Source organism: Salarias fasciatus, chromosome 11, assembly GCF_902148845.1.
Source record: "Salarias fasciatus chromosome 11, fSalaFa1.1, whole genome shotgun sequence".
NCBI classification, from domain to species: domain Eukaryota; kingdom Metazoa; phylum Chordata; class Actinopteri; order Blenniiformes; family Blenniidae; genus Salarias; species Salarias fasciatus.
The window spans coordinates 28,925,013-28,940,425 of record NC_043755.1 but is presented as its reverse complement, the minus strand read 5'-3'; the positions used below and the strand labels follow the sequence as shown (position 1 = coordinate 28,940,425).

The following is a 15,413-nucleotide window of genomic DNA, read 5'->3' as shown; positions in this document are numbered from 1 at the left end:
TGAATAGTGAACTTCCGCGTCTGTATATCGGGCAAATATACATTAAATCGCAAGAGCTCGTTGACCTGCTGCAAGACGGAGCCGTACTGCAGATGGATCCAGTGGTAGTTGACGCTCGTCAGATGACGGAGCAGAGCGGCAAATGACCGGATATGCATCCAGTGGAATCCCGGCGTAAGTGGCCTCAATCACTACACCAGGGGTTTCAAACTGAATCCTTAAAGGGCCAGCACCCTGCATGTTTTTGCTCTCTTCCTACTGCAGTGCGCCTGAATCTCATGTTGATGTCGTCCTCAGGCTTGTAGAAAAGCCCAGTCACTGCAATCAGCTGTGTTACAACTCGGAGAGATCTAAAACATGTAGGGTCACCGGCCCCCGAGGACTGGAGTTTGACACGTGTGCACTCCACCCTTCGGTGGCTCACCTCTCAGTCTTAACTGCACTTAGTCATTTAACATGACCAAATACAACACACACATCTGGGGGACTTGGCGCGCTGTGTCGGGGGTGGGGCTGCTCGGGTAGGCTGGACTGCTTGTTTGGCCTTGCTCACGGCACGGTGTGGTTACTGCCCCTCAATTTTGATTGCAAACAACATATACTTTGTGAACACTCATGAGCTGGGGAGGAGCGTGCAATGGGGCCTTCTACAACCCTGTTTCCGGGTCCCTTCTGGTGAGGGGGAAAGGGGGCTGTTGTTTCCCCATGGGCCTGGGGTCTGGACCGCCTGTGGTTTGGGGAGCAGCTGGGGCTACATACCTGTCTGCAGCGGGGTGGGGAGGTGTGTGTGTGTGTGTGTGTGTTGGCGGGGGGGGGGGGGGGGGGGGGGGGGGGGGGTGTTGGAGATACCCTAGATCTCGGGGTACGTGGCTGGAGCACTTGGGGGGCACTGGCCTGGGGTGGGTAGCTGCTTGTGTGGGCTGGTTCTCTTGGGTATGGTCATGGCCCTCTGTCTGAGTGGGGGAGGGGGTGCTGGCCCTTTGGCTCTTGGGCTCTTGGGCTCTTGGGCCCTGGGCCCTGGGCTCTCGGCTCTGCCCGCCCCAGGCATCTGGTGCCCGTGGGTACCCCCGGGGCCACTGGGGGTCCTGGCCGGGGCTTTCCTCTGCCCTCTTCTGGACCGGCGCGTGGGTGTCTGCCTGGGGGAGTGGCTCGGATCTGGGCTCTGGGGTGGTCACAGGTAATCTGGGCCCTGAAGGCCTCTCTGACGTGCTTCTGGTCTTCTCAGGGGTCAGGGGTCATATTTGCATGATCACACTGATCTTAATAACTCTTCACATTCTACCTGTGGACTCAGTTACCTCGTTTTCTTTTGGTAGGTTAGACAAATGGTGATCTGTAGTAGGCCTCTCTTGATGCTCCGGTGTAATTTCATACTTGAATCCTCAGTTTGCATGCCCCAATTCACTACCAGTTATATTTTACAACAAAACGTCCGTAAGATGCCCTCTGTCATATCTTTATGTAGGTGCAATAGCCAATTGTCTGGAGTAAAAAAAAAAAAAAAAGATTATCTGTCCCCACAATCCCCATTGTCACACCCCACAACACTACCCAGGGTAAAGCAGTATGATATATAGATGGATGTATTGGAAATCAATATGAAACCTAACATGTGTTAATAGGTGTTCTCCCTTTGGTCACATTTTTAAATGTTGTAATGGATGATGAAACCACCTGAATGGAGATTCTTCTTTTCCTTTATTTTCTTACAGATGGAGGCACATGTGAGGAACAAGATGTCACTGACTGACCTTAAGTTGAGATGGCATGTTCGTCCACATGTCGAAGAAAGACAGAAGGGGCTCCATGATAAATGTGGCTCCATGCTTTCATAACATAAAGCAAAAGCTCATGGTGGTGCAGTGATGAGCACTCTTGCCTCTCAGCAAGAAAGTCCTCAGTTCAAATACTGGCCGGGGTCTGAGGCCTTTTTGTGTGGAGTTTGCATGTTCTGCCTGTGTGTGCATAGGTTCCCTCCTGGTACTCTAGCTTCCTTCCACGGTCCAGAGACATGCATGTCAGGTTAATTGGTGACTTTAAATTGCTCCCAGGGGTGAATGGTTGTCTGTCTATATGTGTTTTGGCCTTGCGACAGTGATTGATGTGTTTGTTTCATAATAGTTCATACATATTTTCGGGGGTAGTTTAGCACATTTAGATATTCGGGTGCATGTACCCATAGCAATCATTTGGACAAAGTAACAAAAAAGGGGAATAGATATTAAACATGTGTCCATGCTTATTGACGCATTCACGCATATATGCATGTAGGTAAATTAGGAAGTAAGTTTTTATGTGGATAGAAATATTCCCTCTCTAAACTCATATCATACATCACACTACATGTATAACTTATCATTCTGAAACACAAGAAAATGAATTTCTGTTGTGAATAGTAAGTAACTTTTCTCATGAATTAATGTCACAGTCAATCCAGACAGTTAAAACAAACAGAGTTGGGAATTTATTTCTTCATCAGTATATTTCGACATTTCCTTTGTCTTCTGTTAATTCCAATTTTTTGTAATTGCTATTTTAGGATTTTATTTCAATCAGTACAACCTATCAAAGTACTCAATGTTGACAACATTTCAATCAGAGAGAGATCATTGCAATGTATTGATATTAGTATCTAAACGTGATTTTAACCATACAATGAATTATTTTTTTCTCATTTCAAACTTGCTGTTTGTCAGTTCGGTGTGCAGTAAACATCACTTCAGCTTCTTTCATCTAATGATTTGAACAAACAAGCCAATTAGCTAAAATACATAGGTTGTCTAGATGACTATGAAAGATGAATTTTGGAAAGATGTGAAATCATAAATTCATGTCTGACGTATTCATGGTGACAATCAAATACTTTACACACTGGCCCAGACAATTCAGAGGTCTTGTTTTTTCGATATCCACCAAAGGGTCAAATCCTAATATTTTGCTGCAGTTTTGTCAAAGAAGAGTCCAAATCTGTGAGTAGCCAACTGCAGAGTCCTATTAAATGGAGTAAGGGGTCAGACACCGCATGATCATATTTAAATATACAAATGAGGAACTGAGCAAAGGTCATATTGTAGAGTTTTGAATAAAAGCCCCAAAAATAACTTGAACTTTTAGTCATGGAGTTCAGAGAAATCAAATAATTCATAAAAACCTGATGTGAGTTTTATAGATTCCACACACTTGTTCCAAGTTGAGGTCAAATTGGATAAAAGATGGACCGGGGGGGGTGTAGCTTGTGGGGAATTTGAAGCTTGCCGTTTTTTTGTTTTTTGTTTTTGTTTTTTTTTTTTTACCTCAGAGATTCTTCCATGTTCACTGACTTGAGTCCATCATGAAGACATTAAATACATCAAAATAAATTTGATTGACTGATGTTTTGGGGAAGGAAGTTAAAAGCCGAAGGGTTCATTGGCTGTCTGTCTCTTTTGAAGTTATTTTTTAACAGGCATTCACACTGTCATGATAATTTCAATAAAATGAAAAATGTTGTCTTTTTTTAAGCTTTTGATTATATAATTAAAGTATGTCTTACATGGATCATTTTCATCCCATCAAGTGTACATCTATAGTATATTACTGGTTTTGTGCCTCTTTAGAATAAAGTTTGGGTGGTGAGATTTTTAGTGCTTTGGTATTTTATACCATTAAAATGATGGAGTTGTTTTTTTTTATCATCTGTCTCACCCTAACAGCGCCATGATGTCCCTCCAAGTGTCTGATTGCTTCTCCTTGCCCTGATGTGCTTCACCTGTTCCTAAGAGTGTGATTGTCTTCACCTGGTGACAGCACTATATGTTGGGCTTCAGTTCCATGTTACATTGCCAGTTTGTCTGCACTCAAAAAATAAATTTGGTCATTTTCATCAGTTTTATGTATTTCAATTACATGACAAATTTCCATGCAATTGATTTAAGTAATTCGAACATAAACTGATAAATAGCCCCAATGTAATTATATTAAACAGAGATGAAAACACTATGATGATTTATGCAATTGAGGCTCATTGTATTTATCTAATTTACTTAAAATCGATTTGTGTTTTCTTAAATAAATTCTATTTACCTAAAATATGTTGATGCACCCATTCTAGTTTATTAAACTCAGCTCATTAAAATCACATTAAATTACATTAAACACATCACACATTTTCAATTTATATTCATTTATTGAAATCTAGGTATTAAAACTGACATTCAACTGCAAAGTGAGCCAGCGAAAAAGCTGTCCAAGTAAACATGAAGTGCAACAATAACAATTCTTTAGTCTCCATTTCTTTGAAGAGCATCTGAATGACAAAATGCACAATAAGGTTCACTGCAGCATCTTGATTTTTAATGACTGAACTGTGGGTGACAGCTTCTGTCACTCCAGATTCATCAGAGCCTTTTGGAACACTTTGGATGTGCATTTCCATACCTGTGGGTAGCTTAAGTTCAGTTCATCCAAATAGTATAGCACATCCATGAGTGATGCTTCTCAGGCCAACAAGGACTTCCACTCCCTCAATCAAAACACCCACGTCCTCAGGATCCTCCTCTGGCTCTGCATTTTCTTTTCTGATCACACAGATCCCCATGGTGGTCTCAGGAAAGCCTCTCTCCATTTCTTCAAGGTCCACATTCTGACCAACACAGAGGAGATCAGGTTGAAAAAGATTTGACAAAAATTCCAAACAAAGCACTAACATCCCTCCAGAAAAACAAATATTCTACAAAAGATGATAAGTGTTACATCTGACATACTTTGGATAGTCTGGCTTATTTAATTAATCAGTGTGGCTAATTGCACACAAAACAAACACAAATTGTTGCCCATGTTTATATATTTTAATCAATCAGGCAAAAAATTCAATCAATTTTATAACACCAAGACAACTGGAAGATAGATGAAAATGTTATATTACATTAACACAACATAATATTTTCCTCTCAAAAAACAGAATATACTTCTGCAAATTGACATATTTACTGACCTTGTGTTCCTTGACAAGATCCTTGCTGTCCTCACTGAGGTAGACACACAGACATTTCAAAATGCAGTCTGGTTTGAAGCCAATTTCATCACTCTGCAAAAAAAAAAAAAAAAAAAAAAAAAAAAAGATAGCTTTCAGTGCTAAATATGATTAATGTATTTAAATTTTAACAGACAAACCTCCACAGCATGTAACTTAGCTGTCAATGCCAATATCTGGCAGATCTTGTGTCCTGCAACTCCACCCTTTCTATGAAAGACCTTCATCATGTATTTGTCCAGCTGGGAGATGAACTTGATTCAAGGGGCATCACGTTAATCCACATAAACTAAGCATTTATCTAAAAATAGAAATTGACAATCACACATAAGATGTCCAGAAGTAACCACACCAGCTTTAAAATCTGTTAAACTGTAAGGCTTATGCTTTCTGTTCTTATGACAATTTAATGTACTGTAAATATTAGTTTGAAATGTACATTTTTCAAACACACATTTAACTGTTTCATGCCTCCTTATGTGTTCATTAATATGAATAAAGTAATCCCTCTTGGATGAGATATTCTTACATGCACAATTCTGACAAGAAAATGTTACAAATTTGAATGCCTTCTGAATTGTTTGTGAATGTCTCTGATAAACATGATTCAAATGTTTTTTGTTTTTTTTTCACAAAGTGAAAGCACATGGGCAACCTCTACACACACACAGGTATCTGAAGTTGTGACCATGATGGTAATGTCTGATTTGAAAACATTTCAATAACTCATACCTACTTGATAACAATATGTCACACACCTTACACTGCCACATACACCTGCAGGCAGAAGAGAGAGAAAAATACCACTTAAACAGAAAAAGGTTTATCCTATCAGCAGTTGTAATTCTACTAGTTTGCTACGACTTGTCCAAAAAATTAAAAATATTTCCTGTTGACCATATTCTAAAACAAATATTTGTAATGTGCTCTGTGATGTTGTTTTTCTATTTGTGCCCTAAAACCTGACATGGAAAAACAATCCTTGAAAATAATATATACAAGAATTATTTAAAGCTACGGCATGACACTTACCGATGTAAATACGTTGTCAGGTGCAGTATTGTCAAATTTCCAAACAAGATGCCACTATGTTGATCAGGGAGGTTGGGTATCTACAAGAGAACATATTTGCATTAGAAATCAAACAAAATCAATTCACTAAAACGTGCATATCTGTTGTCACAATGAAACTGCAAAAGCCATAGTTTAATGTTCTTGAGATGAATATAGCACTTCCGGGCCACAGATTTAACACAGGCAAGAGATTATACAGTGTGGACCCACAGCCTGCAATTAAAGATGCTCAACACCACTGGCTGCCTCACTTACTTAAATTAGATGGCTTTTCAACATCACCATGGTGTTTGTATCCACCGCATCTTATAAATAATGATAATGAGCCAAAGGTAAAGAAATTAAAACTCTTACCAACTTCAAGTATGATAACAGAGCCGACGATGGCAGACGGGTGTGGTGTGGTGAAAGTGCCGCGTTTTGAAGAGGAAGTTTGTCTTCTTCTTTGGTCTTACCTGCAGACAACGACACTACGGTACAAACACTGCCCCCTACTGACCGAACCATTATGTAAATAGATCTCATTTGTTTAATGTGTTTCATTTGAATTAACTTTAAATTAAAAAGAATCATGTAGATTGTATTAATTTATTACAAATAAAAGTGTGAAATAAGTGTAATTGGGTAAAATCAAGTAAATTTGTTCTTCTAATACCTATGACAGTGAAAAATCATTTTTTTGAGTGTGGGTTCTAAGTGCTAGTTGGTTATGTGTGTTTTGGGTCTATTTGAATTTGCTGCTCTGGCAGGGCTGCTTGCTTGTTTGTTATGTACAATCATACAGCTTATGTACTATTGATTATATTGAAAACACATCTGTTAGGTCCACTATTTAATTGACTCATTAAAGAAATGTAACCCCAGATTAAGCCTGATTTCACTTTATTCATGCGACTCTTGAGCTCAGTCTAATGTTAAACACAGAATTTAGAAGGGTTCTGTCTTAGGACCTTTATTCTTCACGTTGTGAATGTTTCCTGTGTTGAATACCATCAGGAAAAGTTAACTTGGCACTTTGAGATTTCTGTTTGAAATGGAAAGTGCATTATAAATGAAATGTATTATTATTATTATTATTATTATTATTATTATTATTATTAGCTTCCATTGCAATGCCAAAGAAATCTATTTATCGATGAAACCAGATGATACTTATCAAGAAGCTTGTCTTAAAGATATAAAAGGCTATATGAGCCTTAATTTTCTGCTCCTTGAATGCAGATAAAAATGAATTGACTGTTTTTAAACATCAGAAAAACTAATTATGTTAACACACAGTAAAACTTGATGGTGTTAGTTTGACAAAATAACTTCTCCTTAATCTTTCAACTTTCATGTGAAGTCTCTAGGACTCCTTTTTTTTCACCTGTAATGTCTCTTAATTGATACCGAGTGAGAATTTATTCTATGCATTTTTTTTTTTACATCTGGATTGGATTATCATAATTCCCAATTTCACTGTGTCAGATGCTGCAGTCACTGACAGGAACGAGCTGGAGAAATCACATCTCTCCAATATCGGCTGCTCTTGATTGGCTTCCTTTTAAATCTGTAATACAATTTTAAAATCTTCTTGTCACCTATGAATGGCTTCACAACCAGGTTCCCTGATATCAGAACTCCAGGCTCTTCGGTATCTTAAAGGTAGAATGGGAGACAAAGCTTTCAGCTGTCAGGCTCTTCTCATTGTGGAACCAGCTCTGTTTCCGTTATGGAGGCTGAGACAGTCTCTGCTTTTACCAATATTTTCAGTGCTTCATCTAACTTTGCTTCATCCACTTGTCAAGTCGATTTTCATATTCTATTCAAACCACCGACACACAATAGGGATCTTGAAACACTCCCAGGTCTTTTCATGACCTGTGTCTACTGATGAATTTGCAAGATCACATGTTCGCCAGAGAAACTGGATGTGTGTTGCTTGGGGGGAATGTGTGAATTGGCCACTCCTCTTTGTGTTTTGCTTAGTAATCCCTGATGTAAACTGCATTTAAAACACAAACACCTTTCAGAAATATTGGCACAAGGTTCAGCAGCATGCTATAATGAGGGGTGCATGGTGGCGTAATGTTTTGTGTGCAGCCTGTTGGTCCTGTGGTTCTTATGCTTTGCACTCTGTTCTCAAAAATGTGTAAAACTCAATGAAAATAAAGTGAGCAAAAGGAAAACTAATGCAATAGACATGAAAAGTTTCTAGGTGTCATCGGTCCTTTTATAGAGGAATACAGTCAACAAGTTTGCATGTTCTAATAGAAGAAGATCATAGAATGTTGACATGGGACAGTGGTCTGACACTGACATGAGTATGTTTTGAACATTTGGAACAAAAATTGAGTATTGTCATCCTATTATTAGTTGTTTCTTTGTGAATTATTTTCTCAAAGCACAAATGCAGAACATTTTTTCTCACGAAAAGTTAATAGTTTATTTCCAAATATCTATTGTAATTGTATAATGCAACCTCACCTGAGCAGGGAAATGGACTCAGTGTGGTCCAGGCAATGGAGTGCTCATTGATTTTGACTTTTAAAGCAACACTAAGGAACTTTCAGTTTTCGTTGATTTTGGCGGCCCAGGTAGACAAAAGGTAGTGTTTTGCCTGAACGAATACTACAGTTCCCATGAGGACTAGCGCGTGACATCGTAAAATGCTGCTCCCGGTGGCATGCTGTCGGACTGAACTTGACTTCATTTTTTTCCAGTGGCTGTGTGAAGGACGGATAACGACGAGGTAATGAATCTAATGGTGGCTAAACAATTTTATATCATGATGTGATGCATGCCGTAAAGCAGTTCGCACATTTGGAGTTTTTTAAGTGTGCAGGGCTCCTACCACCCTCCTCACAGCTGCTGAGTCCAAGTGAAGCAATACTGACGTCCTCAGGCCGTGACAGAGGGGTCATTCAACTAGTTGTAAGTCGATGTATCATCACAAAAGATTTTAAAATGTTTTATTAAGGTTGAAAAGTTCCTTAGTGTCGCTTTAAGAGCTTTTCAAAGCTATTTCTATTGTCAGCATGCATGCATGCATATTTGGCATGCTTTGTGTAAAGACTGCAATATTGTGGAACTTGTACACAGTGTGATTTATGATAAATGGGAGGGGGGGGGGGTGAAAACATGAGATAAAAAAATGAATAGTGTATTCAGTCAAGTGACAAAAGTTCAAAACTGCATCATTACTTCGCATATTAGAGAAGACTTCAGTGATAAATTGCAGGAAGTCAATTATTTGAATCTGAATTCCTTTGTTATTGTCATAGTACAGACGACAAAACTGTTCTTCAGAGGATTCATACATTGCATAGCAAACGATGTGATAAAGTGAAGGAAAAAAGTTCTTAGATGCTTATTTGAGTTCATCGATGCAATAATGCAAAGTCCAATTCACAGTGGTTGTAAAAGAGTCATATGGCGAGTATCTCTGGATGAGGCAGAGAGAGGAGGGGGGCTTCACTGCAGAAGCCACAGTTGTAAAAAGTTCACCATTCAATTCAATTCAGCTTTATTTACAGAGTGCTAAATACAGCAGTCACTTCTTGGCTCTTTTACAGAGAAAACCCAACAGTTCCACAAGAGCAAGCAAAAGTGACTGTAGAAAGAAAAAATGCCCTTTAAAAGGAAGAAACTTTTGCAAAACCAGCCTCAGAATAGCTTTGAGTGAGGGGATAGAAAGAGAGAAAAGGAAAGGACAGACAGATTGATTCTATGATCCGGCTCAGCAATGCTCTGCTCGCTGACACCAACAGTCGTATAACAAGATGGTTTCTGGCACTTCAGCTGTACAAGTTCAACATCTGCTATGTTCCTGGGAAGCACAACATCGTCGTGGACTTCCTGTCCCACAGCCAGGGGGTTGCACCTTCCGAAGGGGGAGGAAATGTGAGGAAGCTGACAGCCAGTCCTCACTAATCAGATGTTTTCTGCCACCCACATTCTATTTTGTACATTTTCATTTAGTTTCTGTCTCTCACACATTAATTTAGGTGTTCATTTAGGTTCATACATTGCATTTCTTTTACAGATGGTTTTGTGTTAACTGAAGATTGGATCCTTATTTAGTTTCCACACCCATTTGTTTGTTTAACTTCTCATCAGTTCTCTCTTTCTTTGAGGTGATTGGCTGGGGCACTGACATGGAGGCGTGCCCATGTGAGTGAAGGCCAGCTGCACATCATCACCCTCATTGGACTGACCCAAGTGGAACCCAAGGGAGGGGAGGTTTCACTGGGGGATTTGCAGTGTGTGGTTTAAAGGGAACTACATGTATAACTTAAGATGGAGAAGATAGAACTGATTGTTATTGTACATTGAATGACGAAAATAGGCTATCTTAATTGTAAATAGCACTAATTCAATAACTGCTGATGTAATTCAGCATAACCCTCTGAATTCCACATGGGTGGTTTGGTCCCAGCTATGTAAGAGGTTTGAGCACACACACCTGGGTTGCCTGTTGTCGGTGGAGGGGAGATGCTGCCACTGTGTCCTGGTGTTAAGAATAAATGGAAGAGCTCTGAAAGACTTTGGGCTGTTCATTTCTTGTTCTCAGATGTGCTGGCTGTCCTGGGCTTGTAAGAGCCATCACAACAACTGAAAGTTTTACATTTTAAACTTGTAGCCAGGAAGGTATTTACAGGGTGTGTGAGTTTCATATCACAGAACTTATATAAAACTGAGCTTGGTCTGAGCAGACATGGCACTTCATTTATGCATTTGCCGCAAGTAAACTTGTAGCAATGGTCACATCGAACAGTAGCAGGGTTCTTGCTGCATCGGTGCTGGACTTGGCACTTCTTCCATCTGGTGTGGCGGCCTGTCTGTGAAGACAGTTTTCCTTTTCAATCTTCTTTGTCATCACATGAGACTCGGCCAACTCACTGGCAAGCCACATCAGAAAACCTGGCCGCCTTTCCTTCCTTCTCATGAAGGCTTGATACAGCACAGGGGCGTTGAGGGCTGCCATGTCAACGGTGTTATAGGACACAGTGACTGGCCATCTTCGTGTTCCTGTCCGTACGCTATATTCCCGTGAGTGATGTGAAAAAATTGTCCATTGTGACAGTTCTACCCTGGTCCAGAAATGGTCCCATCAACTTCATTATCACACTCTCACACAGTCTCTCCTCTTTGGAACGACCAGGTTCTATGTCAACATATGGAAAGACGTTGCATATATGCTAGCTCCTGACGAATCTTACTCATTGTGCCAAGGAGAGTGGTCTTCCATCGAAGGAGTTGTTGGTTGAGTGCCAGAGACATGAAGAAATTTTCTGTGGTTACCATTCTCCCTTTGCCCAGAAATGGCTCCATCAGCTTCATCGCCACATCTTCTCCCACTCTCACTCCCTTGGCACGGCTAGGGTCTTAGTTACAGAGTTACATCACAATTTGTGATGACAAAGAATTAATTGTGTTTGGAAAGAATCTTCTCTGCCATACTTAGGAGGAAAGCCCAAAGTAGTTCCTCGCTCCTTTCAAGCCTCCCCCTCCCCCAAAGAGGTATGCATGAACCAACAAGATGGAAGGTATCGGCTGCAGTTTCAGAGATTCTTTGGTGATATTCAGTTAAAAAAAAAATAAAATAAAAAATCAATGAAAAATATATAGACAAATGAAAAAAACTGCCAACATCAACTGAGGAAAAGATTGCTGCAGAAAAGAGAATCTTAGAAGATACCATCACAAGACGAAATGCTGTTTTGGAGCATACTGACAAACTCCCTGCTTCCAGTGACCTCCTGCCTGAGGAGAACTATTCCTGGCCTTGGGAATGCAAGTACATAAAACATGTAAAAAATGGTCTTCATATCTTGCTTGCTTACCCAAGTTCCAGCAAAAGCATGCAGTCACCCACATTTGTCTGTTGGAGTTGCAATGATATGTGATTTTGCTCATATTGGATCACACATGCCAAGGAAACAAATAGCTCCTTATTTTCAATTGATTAGTGATTTAACTTATGGGGTGGGGTTGTTGATACATGCCTCTGTCCTATTGCTATAAAATTATAGTCCCTCTGAAGAACTACGATAGCATCATGGAAGAAAAGATCAGTGTATTTCAAACCCCAAATTCCTCTGAAAATACACAAGTTGAAAGACAATGTAGAAAAATTGACAAAGCTGTGTAGAAATGTAAGATAACCGATGTTACTGTGATGAATTGCAGGTCATCAGGTCACTTGGGCTTTTGATCACGATTTGGGGACAGATGAAGCATGAGATTGAAAGGCGAATCGGTGCAGCGGCTGGAGTGATGCAGTCGTCATTTTTGTCCGTCGCGGTGAAGAGGGAGCTGAGCTGAAATGCAAAGCTATCGTGAGATTTGTGTCATGAACAAAAGGACAAGATCCCGGATACAAGCGGCTGAAATGAGCTTCCTTCGTAACTGGCATGGGAACGCCTCGGGATCTTCCCAGAAGAGCTGGAAGAAACGTCTGGGGACAGGGATGTCTGGGCATCCCTGCTTGGACTGCTCCCCTGGAAATCTGACTCTGTCACAGATTAAAGTAATTAGAGACAAAAGCAATGCATTTGAGAATGCAGTTTAACTGTCTCTGAACGTAATTTCGTTGAAACAGAGTTGCACACCCCCGCCCCCAAAATAAAATCTAATGAGCCGCCACTGGTGGAGAGCAACACGAACCTTGTTGTCATGTGTACAATGTAATGACAATAAAGGTGTTTATCATTTGGCTACTGGGAACAGATTTGCATCTTCTTAGCTGTACTATCCACAAAAGTTGTAATTTAAATATGAAACTAAGACGTGACATGGGCACGCCCAACTTTGAATAATCTTTCCCATTTCTCTGAAAAGTCCACCAGAACTGACATAGTAAAACATAAGATAATCTTAAATGAAACAAAATCGGTGGTGTGAAGGTGTACATGTTTCCAGAGAGAATGGTGGATCCCCTAAAGAAGGGGGTCAAGATGATGCCGGATATGGGAGTGGATGAGTGATCAAATCTCATAGCCTTGGTTCCAAAAAAGGACTCTACTCAATCACAGTTCTGTCCAGACATAAGACTAACTACGTGTTTTTATTCTCGAGTCATAGAGGAGAGCAACACTGATGTTGTTGTATCGTATACAACGTAATGACATTAAAGGTGTCTTTTCTTTGACTCATTGGGACACATCTTCTTAGCTTCTTAACTTTCAGTCATTTTCTTAATTTGCTCATGATACACACACACACACACACACACACACACACACACACACACACACACACACACCACATGCATCCACCTACAAGGGAAATCAATACCCAAACTGTGACCTTCATTTCTTCATTTGTATATGTAAACATTTTGCAAAAGTGGTTCTGTTTGATCTGTGCCAGTTGATCTTATTTGCACTCACAAATTTCAGTGGAGATTTGTTGAATCAGTACAAACCAAACGATGTGAAACCATGTTGTAAATTCAGTAAGTTATGATTAACTTAATCAATCCAAATTCTTCTTCCTCAGTAGCAGTGAATACTGGAGTCAGTCAGTCAGGTGATTACTGATAAATCTTGGTTAAAATCCATGCCTCAGTGAGAGACCTGCACCCCGCCAAGTGTCTTCTTCCAAGTTGGAAACAGCTGAGTTTTTATATGGCTTATTTATGTTGTATATTCATAGTGGAGTTAATACTAATCTTGTTGTATTGTGGATAATGTAATGTAAATAAAAGTGTAGCTTCGCTGGACTATCCACAAAGGCTGTAATTTAAATATGAAAATAAGAAGTGACACAAGCCGACCTACTTTATGTAATTTTCTTAATTCAGTCATGACCTAGAAACTTATTCCAAGACCATTTGCCTTTTCAAAATGGACTACTTGAAGAAAGCACATGCGTCATGCTCACTTCATTTATTTGGTTGTTCCAAAATAAAACAAGACAAAGTGCTCCTATAGAAAGAATATTAAAGTTACATTATAGTCACCTCCCCCCAAAAAAAATATTCAGAGTGGAGTTAACACTAATCTTGTTGTATTGTGGACAGTGTAATGTAAATAAAAGTGTAGCTTAGCTGGACTATCCACAAAGGCTGTAATTTAAATATGAAAATAAGAAGTGACATAAGCCAATCTACTTTAAGTAATTTTCTTAATTTATTCATGACCTAAAAATTATTCAGAGACCATTTGCCTTTTCAAAATATACGACTTAAAGAAAGCACATGAGTCGTGCTCACTTCCTTTATTTGGTTGTTCCAGAATGAAACAGGACAAAGTGCTCCTACACAATGAATATTAAGATTACATTATAATCATGCCCCCCTCCAAAAAAAATCTGAACCATACAGAACTTTACAAAAATGTATAAATATATTTCCAGATCAATTCTCTGAGTGTTATTGAACAGTCACAAAACAATACAGGTGCATTTTGTGCACAGGTATAATGAGGGGACATCCAAAAATTTAAGTGATAGTGTCCCCTGGAGACAGGTGTCTCTTTGGATGGGCAGGCTATGTGGACAAAATGGAGGACATGTTGATCATTTTATTAACTTTGGGAAATACCTGTATCATATTTGGTAAATAAAATAGAAAAAAAACGTTTTGACTGAATAAAAGTAGCTTTGAGCTTAAACTTGCTTGGCACAGGAATAATTTCGGGGTTAAGTGTGTCTACATCCACAGGACACCATGAGAGTGACTTAAAACAATGTGGTTCATATGCCAGGCCTTTAGGGGGAGCTGTAACTCTGCCAGAAACACACCGGAGAAGAAGACAGCAGGAGCTTCACAGTCCGCTGCACTCTGTAAACAAACGCAACACAAGAAGATGGAGCTTTATTAAACCAAGTTACATCAGTAGCTTCTGCAGGACACTGGGAAGATGGGCTTAAAAACTGTATTTTGACCGCATTTTGGCCGTTTTCCCATCTGGTCCACTCTGTTCAGTGTGTGCTCACAGTCTGATAGGTTTCTGACTTTTGCCCATGAGACATCTTTTCAGTTAAAGAGAAATCTTGTCATGATTTAATCCCACGAGATCTCGTCACAGCCCTATCAGTTAACAAACAAAATTAAGACTTTACTGATTCTAGAGGGGAAATTGTGTAATGTTACTGTGCTCTCATTAAATGATAGAGCAAACAAAAATAGAACAAAAGATGTTAAGTATATATACAACATATATACAAATATACAACTGTCGGGGCGACAGTAGCTCAGTTGGTAGAGCTGGTCGTCTTATAACCGGAAGGTTGGTGGTTCGATCCCTGCTCCTGCAGGCGTAAAACTGGCGTTGTGTCCTTGGGCAAGACACTTCACCCACCTTGCCCAGTATGAAAGTTGTGAGAGTGAATGGTTGGTGGT

At 39.8% G+C, this 15,413-nt stretch overlaps 1 long non-coding RNA gene across 1 annotated transcript; it reads right to left on the bottom strand.

Annotated features, from left to right (window-relative positions):
• Nucleotides 1–3,839: 3,839 nt before the first annotated feature.
• On the bottom strand, nt 3,840–6,762 carry LOC115397316 (uncharacterized). Its single transcript, XR_003932453.1, has 3 exons — nt 6,044–6,762; nt 4,973–5,788; nt 3,840–4,621 (listed from the first exon to the last, which is right to left on the bottom strand). It is a non-coding gene; the product is annotated as an uncharacterized LOC115397316 (long non-coding RNA).
• Between the last annotated feature and the right edge of the window lie 8,651 nt (nt 6,763–15,413).